Source organism: Dichomitus squalens (assembly GCF_000275845.1).
Source record: "Dichomitus squalens LYAD-421 SS1 unplaced genomic scaffold DICSQscaffold_16, whole genome shotgun sequence".
In the NCBI taxonomy this organism is placed as follows: domain Eukaryota; kingdom Fungi; phylum Basidiomycota; class Agaricomycetes; order Polyporales; family Polyporaceae; genus Dichomitus; species Dichomitus squalens.
In genome coordinates, this window is record NW_006766898.1 from 416,710 (window position 1) to 422,498 (window position 5,789).

Genomic DNA, 5,789 nt, shown 5'->3' on the forward strand with positions numbered 1-5,789 from the left:
AGACTCCCTACTATTTATACAAATGCAATGGTGCACAGACCAGGTACCTATTTGTCCCTGCTTGGTCAGAGTCTGCTGACTCATGTCCTGCCTCCTGACCTGTCACATGATGTCCTCATGACTGATACCTGAGTCATGCTAAGTCCGGGCTCCCTCCGATGAGTAAGCACCCCTGCTGACGCGTGAGTCACCTGCCAGTGAGTGAGGATGGGCGCTCCCGGACCCCACAAGGTCCTGGGTTCGATCCTGGCTCCTCCACTTTCCGATACGAGTTGCTCGTGGTAAAGGTGGGTGTCTGTCCTGGTTCACATGACCCCTAGGTCACGTGGCACGAGAAAACTGTGACACGGAGCCGTCCTCCACCAACGGAACGCCAACCAGAACTGGATGCCGGTCACCTACCTCTCTCATGCCCTCTGGCCTGCGGAATGCAACTATCAGATCTACGACAAGGAGCTCCTAGCAGTTGTCCGCGCATTCGAGACCTGGAAGCACTACCTCGAAGGATCCCCCCACGTCATCCAGGTCATCTCTGACCACAAGAACCTCACGTACTGGCGGTCCGCACAGAAGCTGACCTGATGCCAGGTCCGATGGAGTGCGTTCCTCGACCAGTTTCACTTCGAAATCCACCATCATGCCGGAAAGACCTTGACCCAAGCCGACACCCTGTCCCGCCGCCCCGACCATGCGGATGGAAAGCGTGACAACGAGGACGTTGTTGTCTTAAATGACGGGGTATTTATTCGAGCTGTCACTGATGATCTACTGCTACAAATCAAGGACACCACCCGGAAAGACACCAAGATGGTACAGACTAGCCGTCATGGACGTCTAACCCTTGTCAGGCTACCTCCGTATGGCAAACCTGAAGACTTGAAGCTGGACGACGGTGTTGCCAAGTACCAAGGCAAGATCTACATTCCCCCGAATGAAAATCTGCGACGGGACATTGTCCGGATACATCACGACCCGGCAGTAATGGGCCACCCCGGACAAGACCAGAACATCGAACTTGTCTCACGTCAGTACAGTTGGGGAGGAATGGAAAACTTTATCCGCAAATTCGTGCAGGGATGTGCCATCTGTCAAGGATCCGAGGTTAACACCCACCCCGTGAAAGCTCCCGCCATGCCTATTCCCCGTGCAGGGAACACGTGGCCATTTTCGGTCATCACCATGGATCACATCACGGGCCTTCCAACGTCCAACAGATTCAATGCCATTCAAGTGGTAGTAGATCACGACACCACCAAAGGTGCAGTCATTACCTCCTGCACTATCAATGTCACTGCCTTGGAAGCAGCCAAACTACTGTTCCGAGATGTCTACAAATAGTTTGGATCCCCTCAGAAGATCATATCCTACCGAGGACCCCAGTTTGCGTCCGGGGTTTTCCAAGAACTGCAGCGACTTGTAGGAGTCAAGACCTTCCGACTCACGGCGTATCACCCTCAGACGGACGGACAGACAGAACGAGTCAACCAGGAGATCGACTTGGCTCTGCGCATCTACTGCCTCAACAACCCGGACAGCTTGTCGGACAAACTCCCCGCCTTCGAGTTCTACCACAACCAACGCAAGCACTCCGTTACGGGCAAGTCTCTGTTCGAACTCATCATGGGCTACAACCCCGACATATTCCCCAACTCCCTCTCTCCATCCACGCACCCAAGTGCAGAAGAACGAATCCAGCAACTACTCGAAAACAGAGCCAATGCGGAAGCTGTGCACAATCGAGCAGCGGAGATCATGGCCCGAAGGGCTGGAACCAAGCCGGTCATGTTCAAAAAAGGCGACAGGATCCTCCTCAAATCAACCAATCTTCATCAGCAAAAGTGTAAAAATCTTTTGCTGTATTGCCCGTTCAGGCAATACTCAGCGAGAGCGCGCAATATACGTCAGATCATGCACTGTCATGGGTGGTCTTGCAATGTCGTAAATGTATTGCAAGACCTTGCAATATCCTACAAGACCAGGCAATATCGGCAATACCGGGCAATATTTCGCATTATTGCAGGTATTGCGAGGTATTGCCGGTATTGCGCGCTCTCGGAATACATTTCTGGTATTGCAAGACCATGCCACAAATGGCGCTTCAGGCAATGTCCGCAATCCTGTAGGATATTTTTACACTTTTGCTGATGTCAAACTCCCCTATCCCCACCGAAAGCTAGCTCCAAAAAGGGAAGGACCCTTCGAGATTGACGAGATCACCGGCCCAGTCACGGTTTGGCTGAAACTCCCCAAGGCCTGGAAGATCCACGACGTCTTCTATGTGAATCTGCTCAAACCTTATCGAGTCACCAAGGAACACGGTCCAGACTACCCCAGACCGCCTCCGGAGACCATAGAAGGCGAAGAAGAATGGGAAGTCGAGGCCATCTTAGCCCATCGGAAACGTGGGAAAGGCTATCAATACTTCGTCTCTTGGAAGGGCTGGCCTAGTAGCGAAAATTCGTGGGTTTCCGGGAAAGAGATGACCAATGCGCCGAAGCTCCTCACCAAGTATAAGAAGCAACAGCGACTCTAGGGAACGACCCCAACCCCCTCCTCTCTCCCGCCAATCCACACCATGCCGCAACTCGCCTCCACCTACCGCGCTGCCCCCGAAGACGTCCCCACCCCCTAGTGGTTCCTCGACCACGACTTCCACCTCTCCTTCCTCCACCTGCCCGGCAACAAAATCACTGGATACGGCCAGACCTCCCAATGCCAATACATTGGGTGGCTCCTTCTCCAACCCAGCCCAGAGTTGCGCAATGTCCTGGAATGGCGGTTCCGGGACGTCCCGCCCACTAGTCACGCCTGGGCCATCTACGGCGAGTCAGTCGTCACCCTCACCCACCTCCGGACCTTCGACTGGGACGTCAGCGAGCTCACCGACCCGGCTGACCAATGTCGGGCCTACGATACCGTCTCCCAGCTGCGGGCCACGACAATCGCCATGTCCGACCACGCCTTAGATATTGTTTGCGCCCCCCATCATCTTTTCCCCATTGCTGATCTCGTCAACCACATAGAGCAGATTGATCGGGAGTGCGAGCGGACCTGGCTGGAGCGCATCATCGCCGCCAACGACAGCCACACCGCCTCTCCAATTCCCCCCACGCCGCCTCTGTCCGCCCCGGAATGGGGAAACCCGGCCGACGTCTCCGGATGGGGTGACCCCATCGTCGACTGGAGCAACACCAACTGGGGGGACGTCTTCATGAACGCAGCCGACATGGAGTGGGCCTCCCCTGTACAGCGTCTGCGCTGCTCTCCTCCGCTCTGCGACTCCCCCTCTCCAACACTGCAGCACCTCCGCCCAATGCCCGACCGCCTACGCTCCCGCGTGCCCCCTCCGACCAGTACACACCCCTCTCCCTGCTCTCCCAGCCCCACCTCCCGCTCTCCGAGCCCCGTTGACGAGAACGAACCCCCGTTCGCCATGGTCGTCGACCCCTCGTTGCCCATGGAGTGGCCGACCTCGGCCGTCTGAACGGTCCTCGGCACCATCAGCGGAGGCGACCTCAACGACACCACCGACCCCGACGCCCTGTCCGCGCCCCCTGCCCCTCCAACCCTGCCGCTCCGCCAACGCACCCCTCGCACCCCCCCGTACCCCGCCTCCGCCCCGGGCCCCACCACAGTCCACTATCGGACGCTCCTCCTGGGCTACCCAGCATACGGGGGGCCCTCCTCTACGACGAACGACTCCCGGACGGCTGACAAATTGGGCCGGAAGAACCCCGTCACGTCGGTAGACACCCTTGGGAGTGGCGTATCTCAGGCCACCTCAACAGAACTGCTCTCCTCGAGGTCTAACTCCGGAGCTACACCTGGGACGAGCGGTGGGAGCAAATCCCTGGCATCGACAACGCCTACTTCATCAGCATCTTGGGCGACAATCTTCACCCCAGTGGACGGTTCACGGAGGCCCAATACCTGGGGTTCCTTCGGGTGATGATCCAGGCACACGACTCCGCCGCCCGCGTCACCGACTGCGATGTATGGAGAGAAGCGGCCGACAACCTCGTCAACACGTATAACGTCCGCAACATCCCCGTCTCGGTCTGTCAGTACCGGAACGGACGCGCTGTGCGTCTCTACGACAACATATTGGGGAACGACCTCCATCGCAGCGTATGGGGGAACTTCTACGACGCCAAGATCCTCGACGTCTCCAACTATGGTGACTCCCCTCCACCCACCCCTGTCACACCTGCCGCACCCGTCGAAGAGGTCCTCCTTTCGCACAGCCCTTCCCCCGTATCCCCGCCCGCTGTCATCCATGACGTCCCCGCTGACACCATCTCCGCCCCTTTCCGTCCCATGCGCCCCGCCCCCGCTAACCCCTCGTTCCGTTCCTCATCGCCCCCCGTCGCCTCCTCCACCATCGCACCGTCGCCGTCCCGCACCATTACCTTCATCACCGGAGGCTACTTCAACCCCATTGACCCTGGCTTGAACATCGGCCTCTGGTACCTGCCAGCGCCCTCGTCACTGCTCACGGAGCCGGACTTGGAGTTGAACGATCGGGACGATCGTGCTTAGAAACGGGGGTAATGCTACCGTTGGTACGCCCCACCCCCTATCTTTTGTTATTGGACTACTCCTTCTCATCGCCCACGTGTACACTCCACCCCCTTTCCTGTCCCTGGCAACCTATGCTTGCCTCCCTGTTCCTCCGTTGTCCGCCTGTACACTACCACCCCCCATTCCGCCCCCTGATGACTATGTTTCTAGTTACGGCCCTCTCCCTTAATACTTCCCCTTTCGTCTATATGACCGGACCCTGAGTCCGACCCTGACCTTTCCCTTTTCGGTTACATTACTTTACCCTGACCCAGACCCCGACCCTTGTCACGCCCCTTTCCCTTTTCGGTTACATTACCTGACCCTGACCTAGACTCGGGACCCTGCCCCGCCTCTATCCCCTTTCGGTTATATCACAGGACCCTGACCTAGGTCGTGTACTATACCGGGCCCAGCCTCGACCAGAGGCGTTCCTTTACAGTCTCCTTATACCTCCCCACTTTGGTCGGTTCCCTTTCCTTCCTAATACGGACGGTACCCCGTAGTATATAAGGAGGCCTGTAGTCGGTAGAGGCTCCCCACTTCTGTTCTCCTCTTCGTTACCTTCTGTATCCCCATATCCCTCAATCTAGGCACTTGTGCGATACTCTCTTCCCCCGTGTGCTACACCGTGTACTTGGATAAGTCCGCGTGATAAGTCTGGATAGACTTGTGTTAGTACTTCAGTGTAACAACAGCCCCGAGTTTATCAGGTTATGATGTTGGAGTCGGTGCTGTAGCGCCTGCGGTTTTAATCGCACCAAGTCCCGCATCGCGCCATACATAGTTCGCACTGTCCGCTATCTACGGTAATTTTCGTATAGTCACAACTCTCGTTTCCATACAGATATCGCATTTCTTTCACTAGTAGTCTCCATTTCTGTAGATCTGACTGCACTCTAGAATAGTGTCTACCTTATGCACTTCTGGTCCGTTTGGCGCCATTCCAGCGCCACGTAGTGTATGGTTGTGTTAGCTAGTTCCCACGCGCTCTGTGCGCCGTCATCTGCGCCTGAGTCGACTCTGCAGTCCTTAAGACTTACAGAGCTCGACTTAGGTGTGTAGCACAGTTTCCTTGCAATGAAAAGACTTACAGAGCTCGACTTAGGCCATTGTGACCCCTCTGAGGCCCACTGCAGCTAACAGCGCTCTGACCGAAGTTTCGTGTTGACGTTTATCACTGCGCGCACCCATCATCCCTCTCTGTCGACACTCGGTTCTGCCCATGC